Raw genomic sequence first — 18104 nt, 5'->3', positions numbered from 1 at the left:
GCTTTAGGGGTGGTTCAATATCCACAAAAAATGAACATGATACATCACATTAATAGAAGATAGGACAAGAACCATATGATCCTCCCAATAGATGCAAAAAAAAAAAAGAATTTGATAAAATAAAGCATCCTTTCTTGATAAAAACTCACAAACAAAATAGGGACAGAAGGAAAATACCTCAACATCATAAAGGCCATATACAAAAGACCCACAGCTAAAATCATCCTCAATGGGGAAAAACTGAGAACTTTTCCCCTAAGGTCAGGAACATGAGAGGGATATCCATTCTCACCACTGTTGTTCAACATAGTACTGAAAGTCCTAGTCTCAGCAATCAGACAACAAAAAGAAATAAAAGGCATCCAAATTGGCAATGAAGAAGTCAAATTTTCATCTTTGCAGACGACATGATACCCTATGTAGAACCTAAAAGACTTCATCAAAAAATTGCTACAACTGATTCATAAATTCAGCAAAGCCGCAGGATATAAAATCAACACACAGAAATCTGTTACATTTCTATATACCAATAATGAAGCAGCAGAAAGAGAAAACAAGGAATTGATCTCATTCGCATTTGCACCTATAATCACAAGATACCTAGGAATAAACCTGACCAAAGAGGTAAAGGATCTTTTTTTTTAAGACTTTATTTATTTATTTGAGACAGACAGAGAGAGAGAGAGAGAGAAGCAAAAGCGGGGGAGAGAGGCAGAGGGAGAGAGAGAAGCAGACTCCTCACTGAGCATGGAGCCTGATGCAGGACTTGAGCCCAGGACCCTGAGATCATGACATGAGGTGAAGGCAGATGGTTAACTGACTGAGCCACTGAGGCACCCCAAAGTAAAGGATCTTTACTCCAAAAACTATAGAAGACTTATGAGAGAAATTGAAGAAGACACAAAGAAATGGAAAAACATTCCATGCTCAAGGATAAGAAGAACAAAAATTGTTAAAATTTCCATACTACCCAAACAATCTACACATTTAAAGCAATCTGGATCAAAATAACACCAGCATTTTTCACAGAACTAGAACACACAATTCTAAAATTTCTATGGACCCAGAAAAGACCCTGAATAACCAAGGAAATGTTGAAAGAGAAATGCAAAGTGGGAGGAATCACAATCCCAGAATTTTAAGTGTCCTATGTACTTGCCATTAAGCTGAAGGCCATAAAAATGATAATCTCATCACATGCCACTTTCCTCTCCCATGTGTCAATGGCTCTCAATGATTTGTCTGCTTTTGTTTATTTTTTAGATCTTTCATTTAGAATTTTAAAAAATTTTGTATGAATTTTATAGTTCTTTGCCTACAAGAAGATTAATCAGGATTAATCAGAGGACTATTGAACAACACAGTAGAAGAATTCTCCAAATACATTTTTAAGCAACAAAACATATTTTATTTAGAAAGAGCATTATCATAATTTCATAATTAAATCATTTTAATATAATGATATATAACATTACTTGAACATTTGCTATGTACTTGATATTTTGATAAATGCATTACATGTATTGCCTTACTTACTTTTCATAGCTGAACTTTCTTGATTTTGTAGATAGGGAGAAATGTCTTAGATAAATTGCTCAAATTCATTCATCTAGTAAATACCAGAACTAGAATTCCAAGTGTAGTTTTCTTTATTTAAAATTAAATGCTTAAACATACTGTACAACACTATCCTCCTAAGTTCTACATAGTTTTAATAGATATACTTGGGAAAAATATTAAAAATTCGTAGGAAAGGGCGCCTGGGTGGCTCAGTTGGTTGAGCGACTGCCTTCGGCTCAGGTCATGATCCTGGAGTCCCGGGATCGAGTCCCGCATCGGGCTCCCTGCTCGGCGGGGAGTCTGCTTCTCCCTCTGACCCTCCTCCCTCTCATGCTCTCTGTCTCTCATTCTCTCTGTCTCAAGTAAATAAATAAAATCTTTAAAAAAAAAAAATTCGTAGGAAAGCTTTTCCTATATGAGTGATGGGATAATGAATGATTTTTTTTCTTATAATATTTTATATATTTTCTATAATGAGTATATGTGGCTTTTATAACTGAAAAGAACACTTTTTTGTAAAAGAGGAGTTGATCAAGAAAGTCATAGCTATCTCTTGTATTTTATGCCTTTTTTAAAAAAAGATTTGTCTTAAAGTGAGATTTCAATTTAAAGGCATGTGATGTGATGAGCACTGGGTGTTATATGCAACTGATGAATCGTTGAACACTACATCTGAAACTAATGATGTTGGCTAATTGAATTTAAATAAAAAAATAAAGCTTATTTATATAAACTTTTTTTTTACTTTTTCACCTGATATATTTTAACAGATTTTTAAATTTCAGATAAATAACCCAGTTTACAGTTTAAACCTTGAGACTAACAATATGTGGTAGATTGCTTAAATTACAGGTCAAGTTCTCTGAAGGGAAATTGTTGCTTAGGAAGCTTGCTGTTCAATAGAACTCTAATAGAATATGAGTTTTGTCACAGCTTTGTTACTTTTTGAACTGTGTCTAAAAAATCCACATCTCTTGACTATATTATCTTATATGTATATCCACATAACCTTAAGAAGGATGTCCTAGTCATGGACAGAACAGGCTACAATGTTACCAACAAAACTATCTATTGCATTCTTCTTTAAAATATAGTGTAGTGTTAAAACGAAAAGGCAACCTATGGAAAGGGAGAAGATATTTGCAAATGGCATATCTAATAAGGGGCTAGTATCTAAAATCTATAAAGAATTTATCAAACTTAACACCCCAAAACCAAATAGTCCAGTTAAGAAATGAGCAGAAGACTTGAACAGACATTTTTTTAAGATGTTATTTTTGAGAGAGAGAGAGTGCATGAGCAAGAGGGAGGGGAAAAGGGAGAAGCAGACTCTCCACTGAACTGGGAGCCTGAAACAGGACTAGATCCCAGGACTCTGGGATCATGACCTGAGCCAAAGGCAGACTCTTAACCAACTGAGCCACCCAGGTGCCCTGAACATTGCTTTTTCCAAATAAGACATCCAAAAGGCCAACAGACTCATGAAAAGATGTGCAACATCATTCATCATCAGGGAAATACAAATCAAAACCACATTAAGATATCACCTCACACCTGTCAAAGTGGCTCAAACTGGCACTACAGGAAACAACAGATGTTGGCGAGGATGTGGAGGAAGGGGAACCCTCTTACACTGTTGGTGGGAATGCAAATTGGTGCAGCCACTCTGGAAAACAGTATGGAGGTTCCTCAAAAAGTTAAAAATAAAATTACCCTATGATCCAGCAATTGCACTACTAGGTGCCCAAAGACTACAAGAGAATATAAAAACACTGATACAAAAATACCCAAAGAATACAAAAATACTGATCCAAAGGGAGACATGCATCACAATGTTTATAGCAATATTATGAACAATAACCAAAATATGGAAAGAACCCAAATGTCTCTCTACTGATGAATGGATAAAGAAGTGATATATTACTCAGACATCAAAAGGAATGAAATCTTGTCATTTGCAACAACGTGGATGGAGCTGAAGTGTATTATGCTAAGTGACATAAGTCAGACAAAGACAAATACCACATGATTTCATTTATATGTGGAATTTAAGAAACAAAACAGATGAACATAGGGGAAAGGGGAAAAGAGAGGGAAGCAAACTATAAGAGGCTCTTAACTACAGAGAAAAACTGAGGATTGGTTGAGAGGAGGTGGACAGGGGATGGATTAAATGGATGATGGGTATTGAGGAGGGCACCTGTTGTGTTAAGCACTGGGTGTTATATGTAAGTGATGAATCACTAAATTCCACTCCTGAAACCAATTATTACACTATATGTTAACTAACCAGAATTTAAATAAAATTTTGAAAAAAAAATATATACTGTTGTGTTTATAGTTGATATCTGTGTTATAAATTACATTTAAATTTATTATGTTATTAAATTCCTTGGGTTGTTTACATATTTTTCATGAAAACATTCTTTTGTCATTCTAACACTTGAGCTAGTGAAAATAACAATTTATTTCATCATATAATAGATTTCAGTATTGAAATGTTTTTCTCAATAGCTACCACAATTAATTTATCATGTATATGGGCTTACTTTATTTGTATATTTGTAGTTATTTATGATTTCCTCTTCAAGTATTTTGTTTTTTTTGTTTTTGTTTTTGTTTTTTTTTTTAGGTATCACACTTGGAGCGCTCTTGGTTTGGTTCTGGGATTTAAAAATCAGTGGCTATTTGTTGGAGAGTATAACAAGGGTAAACAAACTCTTATAAAACACATTAAAATTACATCCCACCATCAAATATCAGAGTGTCTTTTTTTTTGTTCCTATCCAGGAAACACAATTATACACACATTCATGCACACATACACATATGTGTCTGTGTACCTCCATCTTACCCTTGGGTCTAAAGGCATTCTTCTGTGTCTGTGTGTCTCTCTCTTCTGTGTGTGTGTGAGTGTGTGTGTGTGTGTATGTACATACATATTAGTGGCAGGAAAATAATGCATTATTTCCTGTGAAGCTATCCACTATCTGTAGAATTGTATAGCTTCATTTAGTTTTAGCACTCTTATATCTTGAAATAGGAGTGGAGTAGTATGCATGGTGAACACAGGGGATAGAGATTTTCATTAATACACTCTCTATGGTGGGAACCCAAAAGGAGAACAAAAATTTTAATCTACCCAAATAATTGGGCCCCAGTGAATTGCCTATGATATAAATATCAAGGCCAATTTTTATTTCCAGTCCATACTCAGTCTTGTTGAGACTCAGTAAATAAAAGCCAATTATATTATTTGTATTCCACTAATGGAGATTACTCTAAAACTGGCTTGCTGGCTCATGAAAGTATGCACACTGGTCACAAGGGGATTGGAAAGGAGAGTTGATAGTTCAAATCACCTTATATATATACACATTCTGCTGTTCAATTAAGTACCTTTATTTTTTTTTTTTAAAGATTTTATTTATTTATTTGAGACAGAGAGAATGAGAGAGAGAGAGAGCATGAGAGGGAGGAGGGTCAGAGGGAGAAGCAGGCTCCCTGCCGAGCAGGGAGCCCGATGCGGGACTCGATCCAGGGACTCCAGGATCATGACCTGAGCCGAAGGCAGTCGCTTAACCAACTGAGCCACCCAGGCGCCCTAAGTACCTTTATTTTTAATACATGACCTCTAATAGCATACTAACATATACCTGTTTATTTTTTTCTTTCTCTGTTCGTACCTTGCTGTCACTCAGTGCCTATTTTTCTTGCTTTAAGATGAGTTGATTATTATTTAGAAAAACCAGCTGCAATATAAGAATATAAGAATATTTTATAAAAATAGAGCTTATTAAGACAGGTGTTCTCATCTATTTGGCTAATTGACAGTGGTTTAATAAATTATTGAATTACAGCTGCAAACATACTGTTACAGGTAAGAAACAAGTAGAAAAGCATTTTAAAAATTATCTTTTTTAAAGGTTGTAAATGTCTTTAAGGGTAGAAAATCTGATAATTTTGATACTATATGACTACACTATTGTTACAAGGACAGTTAAATAAGGCAGAGAGATGTGAAAAATAATGAAAATATTCAATGAGTAAAATGACATTTGCTTTAAAAACTACATTGTTTTAAATTTCCCCTTCAATGATTTGATTGTCCATTGAAACATTGGGAAATTAACATGTATTGTATACCTGTGGCCTGGCTAAGCAATAACTACAAAAATTTGTAGAAAATATATTTGTTTATAACTATCAATAACATATTTTTAAAACTTTTTCTCAAGTGGAATTTACCTTAACACTTTTAAAAAGGGCTTTTAGAACGCTATTATTGAAATTATTCAGTGATGAATAAGTTAAGTTAAAATACCTGTTATAGTTGCAGCATATCAAATCTATGCCTCACTGGCTGACATTAACTATCCTTTATCTCCCTCATTCAGTGGAAAATGTGGAAACTAAACAGACTTTCCCTTGAAATTAATAGTTTGCTTTATAAAAATTGAAAACATTCTCTATTATGCTCACTCATTTTATGTAACTCCCCTCAAATAATGTTGTTTGTAAGTATAATTCTTAATAAAGAAAACAGGATTAATGATGAAAGGAAATGAACTTTCAGAACTTTCTATAAAAATAATCTAATATTTAACCATAAAAAGCACAAACAAGTGCAATTTCTCAGTTACAGGTAGAAAAGGAAAGTGTTGATTACATTCATAAAAATAAAAATAAGAATAAAAGCTTAGTGTTGTGTAAACTAATGAATATTAAACTGATATTCAGAATCCTTTGCAAAGGCTATTTCTTTATTTGTCAAATTTCCATTTTGTTTCTATATCAAAAATATTGTAGGTCACATATATTCTGGGATGTCTTAAAGATATTTATAATTCTTCATAGTAATGCATTAAATTTATCTTTGTATGCTTATTTTCATTATTTCTGTACTATAATTTAAAAGGATAACTATTTTCTACCAAATAATAATGAAATAGGTATTATGTTACTGTACTGGAGAGAGGAAAATATGAAAACTGCTTTTCTGAAACTTCTCATTCTGAAAGTATAAAAAAGTTATATTTCTCTCTCTCTTTAATTATAAATATAATTAAATAAAATATATAATATATAATATAATAATATTTAATATAATAATAAAATGTACTATATTAATATATTAAGTATTTAATATGTTAAAGTATATAATATATTACTAAAAATACAATAAAATTTTCTGAAATACCTCATCACTATTGATACTGATTATGGAAGATGTCAAATATAATGTCTTATAAAATATATTAAATATCTTCTTAATTTTTTTCTTAATAAATGAAATATCAATCTCAAATACCAATCAATGAAATAGATTCCAAGTCTCATTTTTTACACCCTAATATGCCTTTCTATAGCTGAAAAATTTAATGACATATTTCAAAAAATAATAGATATTTATTTTTAATTACTTTATAAGAAATATAAACAACAAGGCAGTTTATGAAAAATAATGCGTAAGAACTAGAAATGAAACAAATTATTAAGGAAAGAAATGCTTTTTAAAATATGTGTTATTTTAATTATTTTCTCTACTTTGCTCAGGGAAGGAATGCATAACTGAAAGTAGGTGGAAAATTAAGTTTTGTGTTTGAATTACCAAAAATTTTTGTGAGAAAGGGATTTCATTTTTTTAAAAGATTTTATTTATTTATTTGACAGAGAGAGAGAGAGAGACAGCTAGAGAGGGAACACAAGCAGGGGGAGTGGGAGAGGGAGAAGCAGGCTTCCCGCCGAGCAGGGAGCCTGATGCAGGGCTCTATCCCAGGACCCTGGGACCATGACCTGAGCCAAAGGCAGACGCTTAACACCTGAGCCACCCAGGTGCCCCGGGATTTCATTTTTTTTTAAAAGATTTTATTTATTTATTCGACAGAGAGACACAGTGAGAGAGCGAACACAAGCAGGGGGAGTAGGAGAGGGAGAAGCAGGCTTCCTGCGGAGCAGGGATCCTGATGCGGGGCTTGATCCCAGGACCCTGGGACCATGACCTGAGCCGAAGGCAGACGCTAAATGACTGAGCCACCCAGGCGCCCTTGGATTTCATTTTTGTCTAAAGTATATTTTCACTTTACTCCTCTATTTTTACTTGACTTAAGAGAGTACCTTACTGCCTAGCTTTTTTCTTCAAAGATTTATGTAAAAGTGCCAGGAGAGCCTATCTAGCACAACAAATTTCTAAAAATTGGAAAACATGTTTTCAAAGCTACAGACTATATTAGCAGCTTCTTTTTTATTTTCATTCATATAGCTTAGAACATTGGTCATAATTGTTGGGTTTGCTATTCAGTGTAACTATTAACACTGTAATTTAGTGGACTTTTTCTCTCCAAGTTTGTTAGTAGAACATCTGCATCAGACTCATATGGGGATAACTTACATATCAGATCTCTGAGCATTACTAACACCTCCTGAATGAAAATCTCTGGATGGTACTTCTCGGTAATGTGCAATTTTAACAAACTTCCTGGATAAGTATAATGTATAGTAAACATTGAGAATCAGTTGATTAGTGTTTATATCTCAGCCTATGGAGACAGAAATACCTGAGTTCTAGATTTACTATGTGTGGGACTTCTTTTTTTCTTCTCATGCCCATAGTTTCTAATGTTTTGCTGAAAAAGAAAAAGATATATATCCAATATTTCTCAAAGAGTGGTCCGTTGACACTTTGAGAATAGTGTTCATCACTTTGCCTGGTTGAAGCCTCATTCCTCAAAGAACTAAAATCTAGTAAAAGAGTTCAGAATAACATAAACTTACATATAGAAGATAATAGAGGGTGGTATGTAAGTGTTACATTATATGGTGCAAAACACAAATGTTATCAATATTTCAGAAAATAAGGAAGTTCATAAATGGAAATAGAACATTAACAGTATTTGCAGAGGGAGACATGAGGGTATTTTTGTCAAAGTGAAACCATAAACTAAGGGATGATTTTGAATAATAGAAAAACCATCTCTGTAGAACATCAAGATCAGCTTAAGTGAAGCAAAATAGATGTACAGAAAAATGATGATAAATTTGATGGATAAGTGAGTGGGGTCAGATAAGAGATCCAGAAAGTACAAGAAAATCCAGACTTGATGTTGTAAGCAAATATGTATTTTTTTTAGCATAACTCACACAAAATGTTACATTAGTTTCTGGTGTAAAAGACAGGGATTCAATAAGTTTATACATTATGCCATGCTCACCACAAGTATAGCTTCCATTTGTCACCATATCTTTAATAGACAAATGTAGAAACAAATATGGTATTAATTAATGGCCTAGAAGACAGAGTAATGGAAAGTAATCAAGCTAAACAAATGAGAGAAAAAATATGCAAAATGAGAATACACTTGTGGACCTCAATGACTCCAACAAATATAATAACATTTGCATAATAAGGATCCCAGAAGAAGAAGAGAGAAAAGGGGGCAAAAATTTTATTTAAAGAAATGATAGTTGAAAACTTTCCTAATCTGAGGAAGGAAACATATCCAGATGCAGACGGCACATGGATCCCACCAAAAATCAACCCAAGGAAGTCCACACCAAGACACATAGTAATTAAAATGGCAAAAAGTAGTGATAAAGAAAAAAGGTGAAAGTATCAAGAGAAGACAGTTTCATACAAGGGAAACCCCATAATGCTTTCAGCAGAACTTTTAGCAAAAACTTTGCAGTCCAGAAGGGAGTGGTGTGATATAGTCAAAAGGCTGAAAGGGAAAAATCAGTAGCCAAGAATACTCTACCTAGCAAGGCTATCATTCAGAATAGAGGGAGAGATAAACAGTTTCTCAAACAAAAATTAAACAAGTTCATGACCACTGAAAAAGCTCTACAAGAAATACTAAAGGAGATCTTGAGTGGAAAGGAGAGACCATAAGTAAGAGGGTAAAAGGTAAAAAATAAAAAGGCAGTAAAAATAAATAGATTTGTAAACAAGAGTTAAAAGATCAGCAAAATAAAAAGATGTAAAATGTGACACATATACTTAAAATGTGAGAGGGAGAGGAGTAAAGAATGAGTTTAAACTTAGGGACCATCACCTTAATATAGACTGCTATAAGCAGATGTTATAAACAAACTTAAAGGTAAACATAAATCAAAAGCCAGTAACAGATATACAAAGAATAAAGAGAAAGGAGTCCAAGTATATCACTGAAGAAAGTGAGCAAACCATGAAAAAAGAGCAAGAAAGGATGAGACAACAAATACAAAAACAGCCACAAAACAAGTAACAAAATGGCAATAACTACATATCTATCAGTAATTACTTTGAATGTAAATGGACTAAAATCTACATGCTGCCTACAAAAGACTCATTTTAGACCTAAAGAAACCTGCAGAGTGAGGCGATGGAGAAATATTTATCATACAAATAGATGTTTAAGGAAAGCCAGAGTAGCAATACTTATATCAGATAAAATAAATTTTAAAACAAAGACTATACCAAGGGAAAAAGAAGGACACTATATAATAATAAAGGGGACAATCCAATAAGAAGATATAACAATTGTAACTATTTATGCAACCACCATAAGAGCACCGAAAATACATAAAAGACTTAAAAACAAAAATGAAGGAACCAATTGATAGTAATACAATAATAATAGGGGAATTTAATACCCCACTTACATCAATGGATTGATCATCTAAACAGAAAATCAATTAAGAGTGCCTTTGAAAGACACACTGGACCAGATGGATTTAACAGATATATTCGGAACATTCCACACTGAAATAGCAAAATACACATTCTTTTCAAGGGCACAATGCATTCTCCAAAATATATAGATCACATTTTAAGCCACAAAACAAGCCTCAACAAAATCACAAAGATTGAAGACATACCATGCATCTTTTCTGACCACAATGATATGAAACTAGAAATGAACCTAAGAAAAAATTTGGAAAGATCACAAATAAATGGAGGTTAAATAATATGCTACTAAACAATGAATAGGTCAATGAGGGAATAAAAGAAGAAATAAAAAATTACAAAGAAACAAATGAAAATGAAAGCACAGTGGTCTAAAATATTCAATATGTAGCAAAAGCAGTTCTAAGAGTGAAGATAATAGCAATACAGGGCTACCTCAAGAAGCAAGAAAAGTATCAAATAAACAGTGTAATCTTTCAGCTAAAGCAGCTAGAAAAAGAAGACCAAAGAAAATGAAAAACCAGCAGAAGGAAGGAAATAACAAATATTAGAGCAGAAATAAATGCCATAGAGATAAAGGGACACTGGAAGATGGTGGCAGAGTAGGAGGACCTTAGGTTCATCTCGTCCCATGAACACAATTAAATAATTATCAAATAATCCTAAATAACCCAGAAATCAGTCTGAAGACTGACAGAACAAACTCCACAACTAAAGGGAGAGAAGAGATCACGTTGAAGAAGGTAGGGAGTATGGAGACTTGGTTTAGGGGAGAAAGGGATTGCAGGTTTTGTGGAAGGGAGGGAGCCATTGGTCATGCAGAAGGGCAAGAGAGAGAGGAGAAAGCAGGGGAATGCACAAGGAGAATGTTCCCTCAAAGCCATTGACTTGGGAAGACAACAGGGGCTGAATTTCTTGAGTTCTTGCAACCAATTGGGCTTAAAGCCTAGAATCTTAAAGGTCAGTGGACTTGGCTGGAACAGAGCCCACAGCCCTGCTCCTGAAGAGAAGGCAAGAAAACATCTTGGGGCAGATGGCATGGAAACAGTGATCTGAAGAACACATGGGTCACAAAGAGGGAGATGATTCCCTCTTCTCAGAGTACTTCCCTGAGAGGCAGCATTCAAGTAGAGGTCTCTCCAAGAACAAAGGAGCTGGCTGGGGTCATTTCCCCTCACCTGCCCCTTAGCATAAACACAGAGCCACCTATGAGAAGCAACTCAGCACTGACACAGGCTGCCTAACTTGTTTACACCAAACCCCATGTCCTGTGCTCTGGCTGGACTGGCCCCTCTCCATTAAGCTTGCCTCAATTCCAGCAAGGTGGACCCCTCCCCAAGAAGACCAGCACAAACCCCTGCCCACAGCATGTCTCCCAACCAGAGAATTCTGCAGGCACTCAGTTCCCATGGAAGTGGTATCAGGTCTCTTTTCTCATTGCCTAGTTAAAACTCACCACCCTCAGGCTAGGGACCAAACAGCCCACAGCAGGCAAAGGGAGCTTCTGCAGATGAATAGCTTGAACAATAGAGTAGTCAAACACAACACAGAACTGCACATAACACACACCAGTGACACTCCCCAAAGTGTCAAGCCCTGGATATTACATTACCTCTCCATAAAGTCATTGTAGGATCAGGGAACATAATGGCTTTTCTAACACACAGTAGAAGGCAGAGATTTAGACAAAATGCCAAGATGCAGTGATTTATCCAAAATGAAAGAATAAGACAAAGCCACAGCCAGAGATCTAAACAAAACAGATATAAGTAACATGCCTGATAGAGAATTTAAGGCAACAATCATAAGGATATTCACTGGGACTGAGAAAATGACAGAAGACCTTTATCACAGAGATAAGATACTTAAAAAGAATCAGGGATGAAGGGGCGCCTGGGTGGCTCAGTCGTTAAGCGTCTGCCTTTGGCTCGGGTCATGATCCCAGGGTCCTGGGATTGAGCCCCACATCGGGCTCCCTGCTCCGCGGGGAAGCCTGCTTCTCCCCTCCTTCTCCCCCTGCTTGTGTTCCCTCTCTCGCTATGTCTCTCTCTGTCAAATAAATAAATAAAATCTTAAAAAAAAAAGAATCAGAGATGAAGAGTGCAGTAAATGAGATTAGAAACACACTTAATACAAAGAACAGTGGGGTGGAAGAAACAGAGGGATGGATTATGATCTAGAAGACAAAATCATGTAAAATAAGAAGCTGAACAGATGAGAAGAAGAAGAATCATGCAAAATGAGAATAGACTTAGGAATTCAGTGACTCCATCTGATGTAAAAACATTTATATTATAGCAGTCCCAGAAGAATAAGAGAGAAAAAAAGGGGTAGAAAATTTATTTCAGGAAATAATAGATGAAAACATCCCAAATCTAGGGAAAGAAACAGACACCCAGATCGAGGAGGCACAAACTCCCATCAAAACCAACAAAAGCAGGTTAAACCAATACATATTGTAATTAAATTTGCAAAATATAGTGATACAAGCCTACCTCAAGAAGCAAGAAAAATCTCAAATAAACAACCTAACTTTAGCCCTAAAGGAGTTAGAAAAAGAATGATTGAATCCCAAAGTCAGCAAAAGAAAGAAATAATAAAGATTAGAGCAGAAATAAATGATACAGAAAAAAAAAAGAACAGATCAATGAAAACAAACTGGTTCTTGAAAAACAATAAAATTGATAAACCTCTAGTCTGATTTATCAAAAAGAAAAGAGAAAGGACCCAAATAAATAAATCATAAATGAGAGAAGAGAAATTACAACCAACACCACAATAATATTCTCTTATAAACAATTATAAGAGAATATTATGAAAACCTATAATGACAACAAACTGAACAACCTGGAAGAAATGGATAAATTCCTAGAAACATATAAACTATCAAAAATGAAACAGGAAGAAATAGAAAACTTGAACAGAGAAATTGAATCAGTAATTTAAAAACTCCCAACAAACAAAAGTCCAGGGCCAGACAGCTTCACAGGCAAATTTTACCAAACATTTAAAGAAGAGTTAATAGCTATATGTTTCAAACTATTCCAAAAAATAGAAATGGAAGGAAACCAAATCCATTCTATGTCTAGCATTCTCCTGATACCAAAACCAGAAAAAGATTCCACTAAAAAAGAGAACTACAGGCCACTATCCCTGATGAACATGGATGCAAAACTTCTTGACAAAATACTAGCAAACCAAATCAAACAATACATTAAAAGAATCATTCACCTTGATCAAGTGGGATTTATTCCTGCATTGCAAGAGTGGTTCAATATTCACAAATCAATATATGTGATACATGACATTAATAAAAGAAAGGATAACAACCATATGATGATTTCAATAGATGCAGAAAAAGCATTTGACAAAATACAACATCTGCTCATGTTAAAAACCCTCAACAAAGTAAGTTTAAAGGAAACATACCTCAAGATAATAAAGACCACATATTAAAAAGCCACAGCTAATATTATTCCCGATGGGAAAATAATGAGAGCTTATTCCCTGTGGTCATCAACAATACAAGGATGTCCACTCTCACCACTTTTTTTCAGCATAGTACTGGAAGTCCTAGCCACAGCAATCATACAACAAAAAGATATAAAAGCATCCAAATTGGCAAGGAAGAAATAAAGCTTTCACTATTTGCAGATGAAATGATACTCTATATAGAAAATCCAAGACTCCACCAAAAAATTGCTAGAGCTGACACACAAACTTAGTAAAGTTGCACAATACAAAGTCAGTGTACAGAAATCTGTTGCATTTCTATACACCAATAATGAAGCAGCAGAAAGAGAAATCAAGGAATCAATCCTATTCACAATGGCACCAAAAACAATACGATACCTATGAATAAAACTAACCAAAGGGATGAAAGACCTGTACTCTGAAAAGAATAAAATACTTATGAAAGAAATTGAAGATGATGTAAAGAAATGGAAAGACATTCCATGTCATGGGTTTAAAGAACAAATATTGTTAAAATGTCTATACTATCCAAAGCAATCTACACATTTAGTACAATCCCTGTGAAAATACTGACAGCATTTTTCACAGAGATAGTACAGTCCTAAAATTTCTGTGGAAACACAAAAGACTCTGAATAGCCAATGCAACCTTGAAAAAAGGAAAGCAAAGCTGAAGACATCACAATTGCAGTCTTCAAGTTATTTTATAAAGCTGTAGTGACAAAAAATCATGGTTACTGTCATAAAACTAGACACATAGATCAATAGAATAGAAAACCCAGAAATGAACCTACATCTATACAGTCAATTAATCTTTGACAAAGCAGGAAAGAATAACCAATGGGTAAACGACATTCTCTTCAACAAATGCTCCTGGCAAAACTGGACAGAACATGCAAAAGAAATTGGACCACTTTCTTACAGAAGACACAAAAATAAATTCAAAATGGGTTAAAGACCTAAATGTGAGACCTGAAACTATAAAAAAATAACTAAAAAACACAGGCAGTATCCTCTTTGACATTGTTCATAGCAACTTCTTTCTAGATATTCCTTTTAAGGCAAGGGAAACAAAAACAAAAATAAACTATTGGCATTTCATCAAAATAAAATCTTCTGCACAGTGAAGGAAACAAACAACAAAACTAAAAGACAAACTTCAGAATGGGAGAAGATATTTGCACATTATGTATACTATAAAGCATTAGTATTTCAAATATATAAAGAATTTATAAGACTCAACAACAAAAATATGAATAATTCAATTAAAAATGGGCAGAAGACATGAATAGACATTTCTCCAAAGAAGACACAACATTACTGATAATGAGGGAAATATGAATCAAAACTATGAGATATCACTTCATACCTATGAGAATGGCTAAAATCAACAACACAGGAAACAACAGTTTTCAGCAAGGATGTAGAGAAAGAGGAGCCCTCTTATACTATTAGTGGGAATGCAAACATGTGCAACCACTCTGGATGTTTGGAGGTTCCTCAAAAAGTTAAAAATAGAACTACTCTATTATCCAGTAATTGCATTACTAGATGCTTACCCAAAGAATAAAAAAAAAAAGTACTCATTCTAAAGGATCCATGCACACTATTGTTTATAGCAGTATTATCTACAATAGCCAAATTATGGAAATAGTCCAAGTGCCCATGGACTGATGAATGGATAAAGAAGATGTGGTATAGATATACAATGGAATATTATTCAGCCATAAAAAATAATGAAATATTGCCATTAGCAATGACATGGATGGAGCTAGATAGTATTATGCTAAGCAAAATAACTCAGAGAAAGACAAATAACATGTGACTTCATTCATATGTGGAATTTAAAAAACAAAACAAACGTGCAAAGGGAATAAAGAAAGAAAGAGGCAAACCAAGAAACAGACTCTTTTTTTTTTTTTTTTTTTTTTAAAGATTTTATTTATTTATTTGAGAGAGAGAGAATGAGAGAGAGCAAGTACATGAGAGGGGGGAGGGTCAGAGGGAGAAGCAGACTCCCCGCCGAGCAGGGAGCCCGATGCGGGACTCGATCCAGGGACTCCAGGATCATGACCTGAGCCGAAGGCAGTTGCTTAACCAACTGAGCCACCCAGGCACCCGAAACAGACTCTTAACTATACAAAACAATCTGATGTTTACCAGAATGGAGGAGGGTGGGGGAATTGGTTAAATAGGTGATGGGGATTAAGGAGTGTAGGTATGATGAGCACCATGTGTTGTATGGAAGCACTGAATCGCTGTATTTTATACCTGAAACTAATATATTACACTCTATGTTAACTAACTGGAATTTAAATAAAAACATTAAAAAGGAAAACTTTTAAAATGTTGTATAACAAAGTATTAAATTTGATTACATTAGGATTGCTAAAATGGAAAGATATAAATTTATATATATATACTTTTTAATATTTAATATGTATATTGCCCTTACATTCCATCAAGAAGAATAAAGTGTGAAATTGTGTAATTCATATTTCTTTCTTTTTTTAGACTTTATTATATTTAAATTCAAGCAATTAACATGCAGAATATTACTAGTTTCAGAGGTAGAATTCACTTATTCATCCATTGCATATAACACCCACTGTTCATTAGATCATGTGCCATCCTTAATGCCCACCACCCAGTTACACCATCCCCCCATCCACCTCCCATCCAGCAACTCTCAGTTTGTTTCCTATAGTTAAGAGTCTCTTATGGTTTGATTCCACATCTGTTTCCATTTTATTTTATTTTTCCCTCCCTTCCCCTACAATCCTCTGTTTTGATTCTTAATTTGCACATATGAGTGTAATCATATAATTGTTTTTCTCTGATTGACTTATTTTATTTAGCATAGTAGCCTCTAGTTCCATCCACGTCCTTGCAAATGGTAAGATTTCATCTTTTGAAGGCTTAGTAATATTCCATTGTGAATATTCCACATTCCAAGATGTGAGATCTATATCTATATCTATATCTATATCTATATCTATATCTATATCTATCTATATCTATCTATCTATCTATCTATCTATCTATCTATCTATCTATCTATCTATCTATCTAATCTTCCTTTTCCATTCATCTGTCCATGGACATCTGTGCTCTTTCCATAATTTGGTTATTGTGGACATTGCTGCTGTGAATATTGAGGTGCATGTGCCCCTTTGGATCACTATGTTTGTATCCTTTGGGTAAATAACCTAGTAGAGCAATTGCTGGGTCATAGGGTAGCTCTATTTTTAACTTTTTGAGGAACCTCCATACTCTTTTCCAGAGTGGCTGTACTAACTTGCATTCCCACCAACAGTGCAAGAGGGTTCCCATTTCTCTGCATCCTCTCCAAAATGTGTTGTTTCCTGATTTGTTAAATTTAGCCATTCAGACTGGCATGAGGTGGTATCTCATTGTGGTTTTGATTTGGATTTCCCTGATGCTGAGTGATGTTGAGCATTTTTTCATGTGTCTGTTGGCCATTTGGATGTCTTCTTTGGATAAATATCTGTTCATGTCTTCTGTCCATTTCTTGGATTGTTTTGGGGATGTTGAGTTTGATAAATTCTTTATAGATTTTGGATACTAGCCATTTATTTGATAAGACATTTGCAAATATCTTCTCCCATTCCGTAGGTTGTCTTTTGGTTTTGGTGATTGTTTCCTTTGCTGTGCAGAGCTTTTTATCTTTTGAAGTCCCAATAGTTCATTTTTGCCCTTGCTTCCCTTGTCTTTTGAGAAATGTCTAGCAAGAAGTTGCTGTGGCCAAGGTCGAAGAGGTTGCTGCCTGTGTTCTCCTCCAGGATTTTAATGGATTCTGGTCCCACATTTAGGTCTTTCATCCATTTTGAGTTTGTTTTTGTTTATGTTGTAAGAAAAATGGTCCAGTTTCATTCTTCTGCATGTGGCTGTCCTATTTTCCCAACACCATTTGTTGAAGAGACTGTCTTTTTTCTATTGGATATTCTTTTCTGCTTTGTCAAAAATTAGTTGATTATAGAGTGGAGGGTCAATTTCTGGGTTCTCTATTCTATTCCATTGACCTATGTGTCTGTTTTTGTGCCAGTACCTACTGTCTTGATGATGACATCTTTGTAATATAGCTTGAAGTCCAAAATTGTGATGCCACCATCTTTGGTTTTCATTTTCTGCATTTCTCTGGCTATGTGTTTTACAAAAATTTCTCCCAACCCTCATGAGCCATCAAGTGGCATCAGACATTAGTTACTATTTCTATAGTCCAATATCAAAACCTATGTTTCACTCAAAATCCTTTAATATTGGGGGATGTGTGTCTCTCCACTGGTGCCTTCTTCTGGTATAATAATAATTTCAGGAAAAACTTCAAACATTCTGAAAGAGCTTATATTTAAATGATTTATTACTGGATCATAATTTTTAGAGTC

Source organism: Neomonachus schauinslandi, chromosome X (assembly GCF_002201575.2).
Source record: "Neomonachus schauinslandi chromosome X, ASM220157v2, whole genome shotgun sequence".
Lineage (NCBI taxonomy): Eukaryota > Metazoa > Chordata > Mammalia > Carnivora > Phocidae > Neomonachus > Neomonachus schauinslandi.
Note: the sequence above shows the minus strand (reverse complement) of the source record.